Genomic DNA, 15,896 nt, shown 5'->3' with positions numbered 1-15,896 from the left:
ATACATTTTATCATGTCTTTGAAATGTAAACACAACCCACCATCACTGGGAGAATGAAGGAGAAAGGGAGAAAAGAGTACTTTTCAGAATAAGAACTTCTAAATGGTCTGTGGAGCCCAAATGCTAGCACAGCCTCCTTAAGATGAATTGTCCAGGGACAAATACAAATCTTCAAAATCTTATCCAGAAATATTAGTAACTATAAAGTCTTTATATCTGTCTCTGCGTTTGTGTGTATGTCTATATATATACGTTGTATGTGTGAGATCTTGTTCGACCTCCAGATGGCATTACTAAAATTAATTTGTAAAAGAGCTCTAGTTGGTTCGAAGGTAAGCACTTGTAAGATTTGGGGCTTCTAAAATTCTCAGAAAGATAGTAATTCTTTTTTCTTTTTTTTTACGATTTTATTTATTTATTTGACAGAGAGAGAGATAGCGAGAGCAGGAACACAAGTAGGGGGAGTGGGAGAGGGAGAAGCAGGCTTCCCGCCGAGCAGGGAGCCCAATGTGGGGCTCAATCCCAGGACCCTAGGATCATGACCTGAGCCAAAGGCAGACGCTTAACAACTGAGCCACCCAGGCGCCCCAGAAAGATAGTAGTTCTAATTCAAATGTTTTTCAAGGTCACATGATCCAGAATAATCTTTGGTAAATTAAAGTTTAAGTTCATTGGTTTAATTAACACAGGCATGTATTTAGAGTTAATATTAAATATAAAACTTATTTATTTATTTATTTGAGAGAGAGAGAGCACAAGCAGGGGGAGGAGCAGAGGGGGAAGGAGAAGCAGACTCCCTGTTGAGCGGGGAGCCTGACTGGGGCTCAGTCTATCCCAGGACCCTGGGATCATGACCTGAGCCAAAAGCAGACATGTAACCAACTGAGCCACCCAGGCACTCCAAATATAAAACTGAGTGTACTAGCCAAATAAGTTCATGTTACCTCTTACAAGATCTGCCAACAAAAAATAAATAGCTTAGGATAATGACTGATTTTGTCAAATATTTAACAAAGTTTTCGTAGGTAGTCTAAACAATTCTTAAAAACAAGCCTGGGTGGCTCAGTCGGTTAAGCGTCTGCCTTCAGCTCAGGTCATGATCTCAGGGTCCTGGGATCCAGCCTCACATCGGGCTCCCTGCTCCGCACGGGAGCCTGCTTCTCTCTCTCTCTCTCTTTCTATCCTGTGTGGGCTCTCTTTCTCAAATAAATAAAATCTTTAAAAATTTTGAATTAAATAGATGTAAACAACATAAAGTTTATAAGTGAATTTTGCAGGAATATTTATGTCTACTTAAGGAGTTTCCCCAAATCTTTTTAGTAGCCTAAAACCTTTGCTAACCTAAAGTTAGGTGGTGAGTTCACTTAACTTCATTGAACACCTAGACCATTTCCCAATAAGATAAAATAATAAATCATTAATTGCTGAACATAGTTTTATCTACTTTTAGGTTCTTATTACAGAGAAACTAAAAGATATTTGGATGTCTTAGTGCTATATTAGAAAATTTTAAAAGACATGTGCTTCTAAAAACTATGAAATGTATTTGTATATTTGCAAACTTAAAGAATGTGGTATAACAGGCAGTTCACAACTGTTTACTTCTTAGTTTTCACTAGAAATTAAGGTTTCTGGGGCACCTGGGTGGCTCAGTCGCTTAAGCTTCTGCCTTTGGCTCAGATCATGATCTTGGAGTCCTGGGATCAGACCCACGTCAGGCTCCTTGCTCAGCACTGAGTCTGCTTGTCCCTCTCCTTCCCTCTCTACTCCCCCTCTCTCTCTCCGCCCCCCCATGTGCTCGCTCTTTCTCTCAAATAAATAAATAAAATCTTTTTTTTTAAAGATTTTGTTTATTTATTTGACAGAGAGAGACACAGCGAGAGAGGGAACACAAGCAGGGGGAGCAGGAGAGGGAGAAGCAGGCTTCCTGCTGAGCAGGTAGCCCAATGCGGGGCTCGATCCCAGGACCCTGGGATCATGACCTGAGCCAAAGGCGGATGCTTAAGGACTGAGCCACCCAGGTGCCCCAATAAATAAAAATCTTTAAAAAAAAGAAAATTAAGGTTTTTAAGGGTTAAGAATTCTAATTAATACATGTAATTAAAGCCACTAAAAGTAAGGTAATCATCTCTACTTCCCAGGAAAGTAAGATGTCTTTTCATTAACACAAGGTATGACAAATGGAGATGCACTTTTGTTGAGGGAAGCGAGAGTCATTTTATCCTTAAGGAGGGAAAGCAGGGCTATGTCAAAAAGAAAACCACAGGCCCCAAAATGGCATCAATCAGGTTAAAGCCTCAATTCAGTAAGCCAAGACTGAAAGGCCTAACCTAACTGCAACTTTAACCCTCCAGGAATGTAACCTTTAACCACTCAACATGGAATTTCCTGATGGACCCCCTTCCACTCCCCTTAGAAAGGCGACATTTCCTAAGCAATGCATTCCCTGCTAATAAATTCCTTCCTTTCTTTTTCTTTTTTTTTTAATGCCTTCTCTCTGCCTTTGAAAACCCTTCTTTTGTTTAGTTCAGTGGAGCTCTCCTCCACTTGCTGGATGAGATGTTGCCTGATTAATGAATCCTTCAATAAGTCAATTAGATCTTTAAATTTACTCAGGTGAATTTTATTTCTGGAGAAAGTGACATTTGTACTAGGGTTTAAAGAATCTGAACGGGGGCGCCTGGGTGGCTCAGTCTTTAAGAGTCTGCCTTCGGCCCAGGTCATGATCCCAGGGTCCTGGGATCGAGCCCCGCATTGGGCTCCCTGCTCCGAGGGAAGCCTGCTTCTCCCTCTCCTACTCCCCCTGCTTGTGTTCCCTCTCTCGCTGGGTCTCTCTCTGCCAAATAAATAAAATCTTAAAAAAAAAAAAATCCACTCTCCATTTAAAAAAATTAATAAAATAAAATAAAGAATCTGAACAGGCAGAGATAAGAAGGGAGAGTAAATGAGATGATTCGTTGTCCCCTACTATCTATCTGTTCCCTCAGGAATCCTTACCCAACATTTTAGCTGTGCAACTGGACACTCAGAATAAAGGCGACATTTCCCAGCCTCCCTTTCAGCCAGGCATGGCCACATGACCAAGTTCTGGATAAAAGGATATAGTGGACGTGAGGTATTCAACTTCCAGGAAGTATTTTTCAATGCAGAGAGCATGCCCTTCCTTTCTTTCTCTCCCTCCTGCTGGCTACAATGCAAACTTAATGATAAGCTGGAGCAGCTATCCTTGACCTAAGAGGAAGCTACACAATGAGAATATTGCAGTATAATGTTGAAGCAGTCTGGGTCCATGGAGATCATAAAGACCATACAAGGGGCACCCGGATGGCTCACTCGGTTAAGCATCAGACTCTTGATTTTGGCCCAGGTAGTGATCTCAGGGTCATGAGATGGAACACTACATCAGGCTCTGCGCTCACCATGGAGGCTGCTTAAGATTCTCTCTCCCTCTCCCTCTGCCCTCCCACCCCTCCCCCCACCATGGGCACACGTGCAAGCACACTCTCTCTCTCCCTCTCAAAAATAAAATAAAATAGTGGTGCCTGGGTGGCTCAGTTGGTTAAGCATCTGACTCTCGATTTTGGCTCGGGTCATGATCTCAGGGTCATGGGATCCAACCCCCCAGTGGGTTCCGTGCTCAGCAGGGAGTCTCCTGGAGATTCTCTCTCTCCCTCTCCCTCTCCCCCTACCCCTGCTCTCTCACTCTCTCTCAAAATAAATAAATAAAATATTTTTTAAAAACTTCTCTTCCTTTAAAAAATAACAAAGTAAAATAAAATAAAAATAAAGACCATATGAGACCCACTGTGATCTTGTTTAAACCACTGTTATATTTATGTCTTAGGTTGGGCTGCCTGCAACAGATCTCAAGACTAGGCTTCACTTGCAAGTGAACTATTAAATGCTCCCAGAAGGAACAAGTAAGGGAGTTTGGGAAGCAAGACAGGAATGGAGAAGAGGACAGGTGTGTTTTCAGCAAAGTGCCAGTCTCAGGCTGATCCTGAAAGGGAGCTCTTGAGCACAAATTGCACCTCAGAGTTTGTCCTAATTTGAAATGAGGGACTGGGCTTTTGTCCTTCCTCACTAGTTCAGCTAAAGCCTGCCCCAGGCCCTCTGCATGTGCAGAAGCTATGGGAAATGATAAACAGGTCCAAGCGGATCCTGTACCATCTCAACAGGCCCCTTACACTGCGTTTTTGATGACTCATAGCTGACCCTAATTCTCACAAATACCAAGGCCCTTCCTGGAGAGGGGGAAATGTAAGGTGCACAGAGCCTCGGGGGAAGGGTGTATATCAAGGTATAGGAAAGGAAGAAATAGAAAACAAAGTTGGGAAACCAAATTGTAGTCATTTGGACTATATGGAAAGCTTCAAATGCCTGGCCAACCCACACAAAAAGAAACCAAGAAACAGGATGATTCAAAAGATGAATCTGGTGACGACGTGTGGGATGAGGTAGAATGAGACTCACGTGGGGTAATGGCCATTGTTAGGTCTTATCCGTAGTCTAGGCAAGGGGTAAGCATGGCCTAACCCCAGGTGATGGTTCTGGGAAAGGAAAAGATCAACACAATTGCACAGTCTCATACAGACTCAGTCTTTCTAATTGCTTTGATGTGGAAAGCAATAGACAAAGGATCCAAGCATGAGGCCAGGCCTATGTAAACACTACCCTGAGAGAAGGATGGTGTCAGCAACAGAAATGGGGAACAGAGGAAAAGGAAGGAATTTGAAAGGAAATATGAATTCCGCCTATTGGACATAGTGGTTTTGAGAGGGAAGGCTTGTCATTGCAGTTGCCCAGCAGACAGAAATTCTGTGGATTGGGGCCACAGACATTACATAAGTGAAAAAGCATGACTGTGTTCCAATAAAAACTGGAATTATGGGCACTGATGTTTCCATTTTTTATAATGTTCACGTGTCGTGAGATATGTTTTCTTTTTTCAACTATTTAAAAATGTAGAAGGGGGGTAGTAGGGGAGTGCATCTGGCTGGCTCAGTTGGTAGAGCATGCAACTCTTGATCTCTGGGTCTTGAGTTCAAGCCCCATGTTGGGTGTAGAGCTTACTTTAAAAAAAACTTTTTCTTAAATAAATAAAAATGTGAAAAAAAAAAAAAATTCTCACAGGCCATAGAGAAATAGGTGGCAGCCAGACTTGGCCTAGGAGCTGTAGCTCGCCCTGCTCTGGCATCCTGATTTCAGCTTTAGCAGCAGCTGAAGCACACCTCCTTGGAGACACCAACAGGGCCATGAAGTGCTTGCCCCCAGGGGCCCACATAGCAGTCACAGTGCGTCCTCATTCTGTGGTCTGAGAAGTAGCCAGGAGGCTACTCCTCTGAGCCCAGAGGGTCTGGCAACACCACCTCTTCTCTCTGTCCCTCCAGCTCAGGGGTAATAGTGTTTCTGGCAGTTACCACCTCTAGTCACCACAATGCCTCTGTTTGCTCTTCCAACCCATCAACACCAGCTCACCGGTTCTCCATACTGTTTGGAGTGTCTTTCCTGGAATTGTTTTCTTGGCTGGGCCCAGAATGACACAGAAATCCTTCTGTTTTAGGGGTGGGAAGAGGAAAAGGAAGCAAAAAAGGAGCCCGAGAGGCAGGAGGCAAAGTAGGTGTGTTTTGAAACTGAAGGGAAAAGCGGTTGGGGAAGGTGGGCATGGTGAGCCAGTGTGAGAGGAGGAAGCTTGAGAAGAGGCTGATGACTACAAGACCAGGAAGAACTGCCAAACCTTCCAGAAGCAGTTTCCGGGGATGGCAGGGGTAGGAGCAAACTGGAGGCAGACACAGCCCGGTCTTTGGAGAGTGTGAATGGCAGGCAGCTTGAGGGAAGGGGCTGATGTGGTGCCTGGACCCCTCACCCATGCAGGAAATAAAAATGGAGACAGTAATGCCCATGTCAGGACTGTTGGTCACCTCTGCCTTGACAAACACATGGGACCCATGAAGTAGCCACCTCCCCTCCTCCAATAACCCACCCCACGCTGTGCCCCCAGCCCTGCCTCTGACAGCAACACATCTGGGCAGCTGGCCCAAGGTCCCTTGCTTCTGCCGATAGCCTCCTGATGGACTCTGCCCTTGAAACCGACACATCGAGTTAACAAATACTTGGCTGTTCTACTCTGAGGAAACTCTAGTTGACCTGATTGATTTATGAGCCTGCTTTGCAGATGACTGACCACCCATAAGAGCAGCTAAGACTAGAACTGGGAAGAATTCTTGCAGTCGTGCAGAAGGGACCAAGAGTGAAAGCAATCTCCGTAATGCCTACCTCGAGACCTCCCCTGTTTGCCATGCTGGTGTCGCCATCTTGTATACATACAACGAAAGTACAACTATGTCACTGGGTGGCACCTTCACAGAATCAGCGATGTCTTTTCCCTTGCACCTCACCTTTTCCCAACATCCAATCACCTACATCCAATCCTCAAGAGCTCCATTCCCTCACCCCACCCCACCCCTGGAAAAAATCCCATAAATACTCAGCTCCCTGTATCCTCAGGAAGGTGGAATTGAGAAATTTTCTCCTGACTCTTTGGTCAGTGCCCTACAGTAAAACTCTTTCTCTCTGCCACAAAGCCGGTGTCGGTGTTTGGCTTACTGGGCATCAGGCAACGGCCCCTTGTCCGGTAACCCCTTTGTGGGTAGGCGAGTGCAGGCAGGTCACCATTGGCCACCTCTCAGCCCCTGCAGATGACTGACCACAGTATGACAGCCAGGGACACCCTGTAAGAGCTGTCATGGCAGGTGTACAGGGCTGGGGGTGTTTTCAAAGTCTTCATGATTTACTAACTCAGCGGATGTTTATTCAGCACCTCTTAGGTGCCAGGGACTGCTCTAGGTGATGGGGATACAGCAGTGAGTTTTAAAAAAAAAATCTATTCCTCAGGGTACCTGGCTGGCTCAGTCAGGAGAGCATGCAACTCTTGATCTCAGGGTTATAAGTTTGAGCACCATGTTGGGTATAGAGATGACTTAAAAATAAAATCTTTAAATAAATTAAATTAAAAGGTCTATTCCTGGGACTTCTGGGAGGCTCCGTGGGTTGAGCATCTGCCTTTGGCTCAGGTCCTGATCCTGAAGTCCCAGGATTGAGCCCCGTATCAGGCTCCTTGCTCAGCAGGGAGTCTGCTTCTCCCTCTGCCCCTCCCCCCTCTCTCACACACTCTATCTCAAATAAATAATCTTTTTTTTTTTAAAGATTTTATTTATTTATCTGACAGAGAGAGACACAGCGAGAGAAGGAACACAAGCGGGGAGGGGAGGAGTGGGGGAGGGAGAAGAAGGCTTCCCGCCCCGCAAGGAGCCAGATGCGGGGCTCCATCCCAGGACCCTGGGACCATGACCCGAGCCAAAGGCAGACACTTAAAGACTGAGCCACCCAGGTGCCCCTAAATCAATAAATCTTTAAAAAACAAACAAAAGTCTATTCCTGCAAGGAGCTTACATTCCTGTGGAGGGAGACAGGCAATCCACAAAGAAACCCAAAGGGACAGGTTCTGACAAGTGCTCTGAAAAAGAAATACAGCAAGGTGAGGTCAGGGAAGATGGGATGCAGTGCTTGTTTCCTATTGGGCCACAGGTCAGACAAAAGGTGAGAAGGCAAAAAGTGAACAGGGACCTAAAGGAACAGGGAGAGGACAGAATGTTCTGGACAGCAAGGAAAACTAAGGCAGAGTCAGGAGACAGGGTGTTTGCTGTAGCTCAGGAAACAGCAAGGAGACCAGTGAAGCTAGAGTGGACAGACCGAAGGGAAGGATAGGAATGAAGTCAGGGAGGGTCAGGCTTCCTGGCCATGATAGGACTTCCGCTGTAGCTCTGAGTGGAGGGTTTGAGCAGGGCAGTGATGCAGCTGATACTCACTATAAAAGGTTGCCTGTGACTACAGTGTGGAGAAGACACTGTAGGGGGGTGAAGATGATCCCTCCATTCTTAGAACAATGTTGCTATAGATAGGAATACAAAGTCAGGGGCATCTGGGTGGTTCAATCGGTTAAGCGTCTGACTTCCTCTCAGGTCATGATCCCGGGGTCCTGGAGTCTATTTGTCCCTCTCCCTCTGTCCCTCCCATTTCCCCTTCTCTCTCTCTCTCAAATAAATAAAATCTTAAAAAAAAAGGGGGGGGGCGCCTGCATGGCTCCATTGGTTAAACCCCATGTTGGGCTCCTTGCTGGGTGTGGAGCCTGCTTAAGATTCTCTCTCCCTCTCTCCTTGCCCCCCAGCCCTGCTTGTGCTCTCTCTCTCAAAAAAAAAAAAAAAAAAGTCCAACCCCAAAAATATAGGCTGGTGCTTAACTGGCTGGGTACCAAGAATGCTAGAAGAAAAGCTGTGGGTCAGAGTTGGCTACACCCTAACCATGAATTAGTAGTGTGATGTCATGTGGCGAGCCAGGCAATCCTGGAATATGTGCCATCTGACCCACAAAGAGTAGGAGGCCCGACTGTGCCATGTTTGGTACATACTAGGCCCTGTACCACACAGTTGCCTTACGTTTGAATGCTTCCCACCTGCCTTGCAACCCGGGCTGCACACAGGCCTGGTCCTTCCATAGGTGCTTTCTCCCAGTGTTTTCTCTTCTCTTCTGGCTGTGCTTTTAGTGCTGTCGTTCATTCAGCAACGACCGTGCGCAAAAACTTGTTGAAGAGCGCCAGGAGAGGGTCTCGGATAAGTACTTGAAGCTTGAATCTTTTGTTAATTGCACCGAGCTGCCGTTGGCACAAATCTCCCCTCCGGTTCATCCTCTCGTGGACGGCTTTTCTCCACCTCTCAGCTGCAGTCTGGGACATATGCCTGCCAGACAAAGGTCTTCCCTGTGACCCCAAATCATTGGATTCAGTTTGGGTCAGGCCTGGCGGCCTAGTCTCTGTCTGCACACAAGTGAAGATAAGCAGGGCCAGGGTGGACAGAATTGTGCAGGGAGTCAAGGGGTCTTTAACTTCTCCCCTCTTACCTCCTGACAGGTCGGGTCCCATATGGTCAGAGCAAGGCCAAAGTGTAAGGGGCCCACGGCCAGTCTTTGTCCCTTTCCTTGTAGGTAATGGAGAAGAGAGTCCCTGTAGAGCCCTGGGTCCAGAAAGAACGAAACCCTGAAGCAGGAGTCACTGAGTGGTTGAGTCGGACCAGAGACTTGAGCCAGTTTCTACCCTGCAGAGAGGCAGGAACAGGCTCCTTCTCCAATGCCTGGAGATGCCAGCCTTGAGCATTCCCAAGGGTCTGGGGCTCAGCAACCAGCCTCCTGTCCCAGAGCCCCAGGCAGAGTCCTGCGGACTGGACACAACCAGCCAAAGGCTCTGAGGGACCACAGGAGCTGGGGACGAAGCCCCCAGCCCAGACACTACGGCAGAGAGCCCCGTGTTAGCCGTACGGCCTCTAACCAGCGGGAGCCAGAGGTGGGGAAGAAGGGGAGGCCAGGAGCAAGGACCTACCCACTCTGCCAGGCTCTGCCCCGGGCTGTGCAGCTTCATGCTCTTCATGCTCGTGAGGCGCGACTATGCCCAACAGAACAGATAAGAAATCTCGGTCCCAGAGAAGTCATACAACTTTCCCAAAGACGACACAAACTACAGACTCCAGAACCGGCTCAGACACCCAGGCTGCTGAGAAGAGCCCCCTGGAGCCTTATCAGGGGCCCTGGCCACCTGTGTTCAGCCCGGGGACAAGCTCAGGCCTAACATCCGTGTCGTGTCGATCATGAAGAGTTACTGGACAGTTGAATGTCAAGTGACTTCGCACCGCCACCCCCCCTCCACCAACACCACCACCCCACACCCCCAGCCACAGGGGCCCCAGGCCTTCTGCCCTTCCCACCCTAAGCTGGCCAGATCCCCAACCCAACTGATAGTGGGTTTTATGAGCATGCGTGCGTTCCAAAGGGAGGAGGGTCCAGCCCAGTTGGAGCTACCACAGCTGCTAGAGGCTCGTCCCAACCCCTAGTGTGTTGGGCTTCTTTGTTCCCCGCCCACCAACACTCCCTCTTCTTCCTGCAGCAGGTTCCCACGCCGTTGAAGGAACAGTCCCCAGCTTGTCACAGTTTTGCTGCGCCCCCACACCCCATCTCCCCTCTCCCTGGCTGCCTCCCCCTCACCAGGGTGCCTATTTGGCTGGAGTAGCTTGAGCTTTGGGTTTCAGAACGAATCCAGAAAACCCAGTAAGCCCAGTTGGGACCTGGGAAGAGGCCAGCAGCCCCAGGTGACTGCCTTTGGTTTCTTATTGCTCCTCAGGCTTTGCCTAGCACCTAATTAGGGTCCCTGCCCTCTAGGGCCCACGGGTGGGAGATGGGGGTGGGGGGGAGCACAACCACCAATAATACAATGTAAGAAACTCCAGAGCTGCCCTAGGTGTAGAGTCCCGTGTTCTGCTTGGAGAGCGATCCATGCAACAGAACGGGGATGTGCTGGCTGCCCAGTTCTCACTGAAAGGTGAAATCCACCTCAACTTCTCCGTGTCTCACTCAGTGAATCAGCCTGCACCATCGCCTCCTAGTGCAGGCTTGCTGGGAAGCTCTGAATCAAACAACAGATTGGACAGGTAAATGTGTTCTTCCACCTAACACTTGTGCAGGGGCCCGTTCCGGTCTCTATGGTTACCAAGAGCAACCTTGCCCAGGAGGACCTGTAGTGTAAACAGCAGGAACTGCATCCGTGGCTGCCGGGTCTGGGAGGACTGGCAGGAGAGGCAAGGGAGGAAAGGCTGGGGCCCCTGCAGGCTCCGGGGGGGGGGGCAGATGGAGGAAACTCTTTACCTGAAAATGAATTTCACAGGTATGGAAATCTCCCCGCACTTATTCTTGGCATACAGCATTTTGAACAGTCGTTCCCAGTTTTCTTCAAAGATGTCACTTTTAAGATATGTTTTCAATTTTTCTATTTTCATCGAAGAGAGTCCACTAGATGTGAATGTGCCTTTAACATGGGCCAATTTCCCCATTTAATAAGGAAGTTCCGTGAGAAGAAGCAGTTGCAATTTCGAGAGGTGAAACTACTCTGGAAGATAAGACAGGTGAGCTACTGAGTCCAGAGTGAACACCAGAAACCAGGAAGCCTGAAGCCGAATGTCCTGTATGCACATAAGCGTGAACACTGTGGTTCAAACCGGCTGCCTCCTTCCCTTTGCCTGGCTGCCAAACACAATTTGCTATATCTTAATGTACGGAGAGAAACCATTTTTATGACATAAAATGGAGTACTAACGTGGAATTTATATTTCCTTCATGTCCGCTGTGTTGGATGACTCTGGCCTTGACTCTGCCTCTCCAAGCCCCCAGCTTCTCTCATTACCGCGGGGCCAGCCTGCGCTGCTCTGAGAATCCCAGGGGCCCTAACCCCACCGCCCAGATGCGCATGCGCAGCGGCTGTCACTTAGAGCCCTCGGTGGAGAAGAAAGATCAGAGCAGCGCCCTGGCAGAAAGTAACCCGGCTGGTTTCCTCTACCTCTTGTACATCTTGTCCCTGCCACCACCCATGGCTCAGAGGTCCGGGTTCCAAGACAACTGACCTAGGACCAGCCTTCCTTCCCCGATCCTCTGCTCCCTGTGCCAGTCATTTAAAGCACATAAACACGTGTACCTCGGTGTGAGGCAGGGTACCTCAGTGTGTAGCCAAATCTAGTGCAGCCCCGCTGACGGCTCAGGTGGCTGGAGTACAGACCAGCTCCCCTCCCCCATCCCATCCCACTCTAGGGAAAATTCAGGCTCGTTCTCTCAGCTCCATTGGATGATACAGAAGGTCCAACTCCTTAGCATAACCCCCGAGACCACCCCTGTCTCCAACACTAAGCTGCTCCCTCACAACACCCACAGAAAGCAAATGGGCTTAGGAGGGATGAGGACGTACCAGAAAATGCTGGACTTGGAGGGGCGCAGATCCCCCTTTCAGAATCTCACAAAAAATACTGTCCTCTCCCCAAGGGAAGGGTGGGGAATGGATATCCATGCCTCGCTTGCCCATTTTCTTTGGGTCCCTCAGTCCATGGACCCCGGGGTAAAAATTCCTCCTCCATACTGAACTTCGTCCCACAGAGTATAGAGAAAGAAGCAGAACCGAGTTCTCAAACACCTTTCCCTTTTCAGAAAGCCAAACCTGGGAGCAGCGAGAGGCAGGAGTGATCAGGCAGGGGACAGCCATCCAGAAGATTCTGGAATCATTGTCTGAGCAGCAGAGGGGAGCTGTGTGTGCAGCCAGCCGTGGCCAGACAGAGGAAATGCAGGGTCTGGCTGCTGTCCATTCTTACCCTCGCTCCCACCGTCAGGCTCGATGGCCCCATCCTGACCCCTGGTGGCTGCCCATGGGATAAGGCCGGCACTCTTCCCAAGCTCCACCCTGCCTGGTCCCAGCATAGCAGGAAAACGGAATCCCCCACCCCACAGGTCCTGGCTAGGGTCCCCAAGAAGTACTGGCATGTTTCCTAGGGGTCCCTCAAGAGGGTTTACTCCACTGCAGTCCCCAGGTGACTTCTCAGTGTAAGTCCAACAACCAAACAAATGTATATAAAGAAAGCACTGTCACCTGTCAAGTTGGCAAAAGGTATGTTACAAAAGGGGTGTGTGTGTGTTATAACTAAAGGTCAATGCAGGTCAGGGTGCAAAAGACCAGCACTCTCCTGCACAATGGGTGAGAATACAAATTTGTACAACCCTTCTGCAAGTGATCCAAGCAAAAGAAATCCAAAATCTTACAAAGTGTTCCTACCCTCTGGCTCAGTAATTCTTCTGTTAGGAATCCAACTTCAAAAAATCAATACTCAAATAACATGATACCCAGAATTTGAATTAAATGGGAAAGGAAAAAACAAGATGAGCCGAGCATGATCATCGCTGAGGCTTGGTGATGGGTACATTGGACTTCTTTATTCTGTTTTTTGGTTTGGTTGTTTTGTTGTGGGTTTTTTTGTTTGTTTGTTTTTGGTTTTGGTTTTTTTGGTCTACTTTGGTTTATGTTTGAAATTTGCCATGATAAAACATTTTTAAAAGAAAGCATCAGAGATGCAAAGATTTGTATAAAAGATGTTTTTAGTAGCAAAAAACTGCAAACAGCACAAAAGTGCTATGCCGGGATGGCTAAGTAGATCATGCTGCATCCAAACAGTGGAATATTAGGCAGCCATTAAAAATTCCAGGCTGTTTCAATGCCATAGAAAAATGCCTACAGTGTAATGCAAAGCAAATAAGCAGGATACAAAATGGATATGCTAACTTAACTAATTATATTAAACAGTGCATAGAAGGAAAACTATATGAAAATACACTAACATGTTTCTTATACAGTGAGACTAGGGGTGATTTCTATTCTTGATATTGTCCTTTATTTTCTTAGTTCAACAATAAGCATGTTTTACTTTTATAAATAGGCCCCCAAATTGACTTTGTTGAAGTACACCAACTTGGGAATCTGAGCTATATTCAACTCCAAGGACTCCCGTATATTAGCTGTGCAACGTTGAGCAAATTGACATCTGGGTCCCAGATTCCTTACCTATAAAGCTGGCATAATGCCAGCCTATTTTTCAAGCCACCATTTACCGGGTATTTACCATGTGTTAGGTAGGCACTATGCCCAAAGGGTCTTCCCCTATATATGGTCCCACACACTATTCAGACATGATTATTTCAGTCCTCACAATTAGCTCTGGAGTAGATTAGCATCTTCCCCTCTTAGAGCTATGCGTACTGCGGCTCAGAAAGTTAGGGAATGTGCTCAGGGTTACCCAGCTAATTAGCAGTAGAGTCGGGATTCAGACAGAGGTCTGTCCATCTGTGAAAGCCCAGATCTCGGCCTCCAGCCTGGGCTGCTTACGGTTACAGGTTTGTGGGAGGACTGAACGCAGTGATGCAGACTAAGTGCCGCACACAGTGCCTGGCTCGGGCACAGAGCTGCTCCATCCTTGTTCCCTTTTCTAGGACCCCAGCATAATGACAAATTGTGCCAAAAACCAGTGCACCCTCCAAAAGTGTCTCTGCCTTAAGAGAAGGGATTATAAGACCTGTAGGGACAGAAACAGATTGGGGCTGGAAGACTGCCTCACCCAGGGAGGTGGCTGGGACCGTGTGCCCAAGTTCCAGGTACTTCTGTCAGTGACTTCTTCAGCCCTACACATTGGTTTGCAGCCTAGAATTCAGTACAGAGTCGCTCTACCAACAGGCATCACTCCCTACCTTCCATTACCCCTCCCACCCTGTCTTCCTAAAGAACAGGGCACAGGTCTCACCAGGCCTATAGGTTGCTTTTCTTTTCTTGTTGTCCCTCTTTCTTGGATAAAAGAAAGAAGGCTTGAATATCTAAGGATGAGCAATGAGATGGAGCTTGGCCTGCTCGAGAATCCCTTCTGGATTTGTCATAAATGCCTCTTTCCCTAGGGAGCCAGCCTAAGTTAGTTTCCATCCCTTCTCCCTATTTCTACCCCTCCAACCTGTTACAGCACTAACTACACTGGAGTTGCTTGTTGGTCATCTCTGTCTTTTTCACTGGTAAGCTCCATGAGGGTGAGACTGTATCTCCAACCTAGCAATGTGCCTGGTACACAGTCAACTATGTAAATGTTTGCTAAATGGAGAACTGGAGGGAGGAAGGAAGGGAGGGAGGGAGGACTTCTCTACCATCAGTCTTCGCCCAAGTAGACCTGCAGCTGCCCTGTTCTGTGCAAAGCACTTTGAAGATGTGGTCCCTGCCCTGGAGACTTAAAAATATACACATTTCTCCAATTTTGTATCCACCTTTAGGAAAATAAATTGCAAGGGACATTCCTGTTTATTCCAAACCTCACACTATTTTACTAAAGTACTCAAAATGGAGCTCCCGAGTCTGGGAGGTTCCTAAGTACATGGAATCCTGGGAGGAATTACAGAGCTCAGAAGTCTCAAGTCTAGTGTTCTGGGGTGCTTGGGTGGCTCAGGTGGTTGGGCGTCTGCCTTCGGCTCAGGTCCTGACCCCCAGGGTCCTGGGATCAAGCCCACCCCAAGTCCCTTGCTCAGCAGAAGGTCTCCTTCTCCCTCTGCCCCTGCTCCTGCTCTCTCGCTCACTCTCTCTCAAATAAATAAAATCTTAAAAATAAATAAAGTCTAGTGTTCTAGCTCTGCCACCTCTGCTGTGTGACTCTAGTGAGTGACTTTCCCTTCTGGGCCTCAGTTCTTTGTAAAATGGAGTGGATCAGACTTTGTATGAAAATAAAAGCAATTGAGTACGTCTATTTACCCCATTGTGGGTAATTGGACAGTGTCTTCCCTCCTAAATGCTTAGGAGTGGGATAGATGCAGCATCTCAGCAAGTAAGCTGAGGGGCAGGGAAGATAGTATGTGCCCACTTCTGTCTGTAAACAATAAGGCCCAGGATGTGCTGCCCCTCTTGTGAGTGGTTGGAAGGTGGTAGGCTGAAGGGGGCTTTGCCACAGTAAGGGGCCACCCCAACATGTCTATGTGTCTTAGCCTCTAGGTTTGCAAAAGGCTCCAAAGCCCCAGAGTCTTCATGGCACTACCAAGCATGGCCCCTGCTCCCCACTCAAAAACAATCCACCCCTCATGCCACCCCTTCCCCTTCAGAGGGACAACCCAGGGAGAAATCGTTGGGTGGGGGGGGGGGGTCTGGATAAGCACTAGTGGGGCCAGGCTTCCTGCAGGGCCCCATTTCAAGCTTCCTCAGAAAGTACAAGTAAGGGAGGCTTCTGGTCGCCCTGCTGTGGTTACTTAGGGAGGACAGCGGACTTGGAGGACACAGGCTTCCTGGCTTCCAAAGGCTTCCTGGCTTCAGTCCAAGCAGCTGGCAGGTTCATCCTTCTCCCTGGAGCCCCACAAACACCACTTCCGGCCCTCCTGCCTCCGCTTGGGCTCTTCCTGCCTGGATTTCCATGCCCATACCAGCCCTTCCCTGTGCAGCGCTTTCTCTCTCCCTTACAACCCTTATT

The 15,896-nt window shown here is 48.1% G+C and overlaps 1 long non-coding RNA gene across 1 annotated transcript in view; it reads right to left on the bottom strand.

Moving 5' to 3' along the window:
- The window catches only part of LOC118550024 (uncharacterized), a 31,184-nt gene extending 18,927 nt beyond the window's left edge, over positions 1-12,257 (bottom strand). The window contains exons 1-2 of the long non-coding RNA XR_004924359.2: positions 12,083-12,257; positions 10,747-10,987 (exon numbers count right to left, since the gene is read on the bottom strand). This is a non-coding gene — a long non-coding RNA (uncharacterized LOC118550024). The remainder of the gene's footprint in view (positions 1-10,746; positions 10,988-12,082) is intronic.
- Between the last annotated feature and the right edge of the window lie 3,639 nt (positions 12,258-15,896).

This window comes from Halichoerus grypus, chromosome 8 (assembly GCF_964656455.1).
Source record: "Halichoerus grypus chromosome 8, mHalGry1.hap1.1, whole genome shotgun sequence".
In the NCBI taxonomy this organism is placed as follows: domain Eukaryota; kingdom Metazoa; phylum Chordata; class Mammalia; order Carnivora; family Phocidae; genus Halichoerus; species Halichoerus grypus.
Note: the sequence above shows the minus strand (reverse complement) of the source record. Positions and strands in the feature narration are given on the sequence as shown.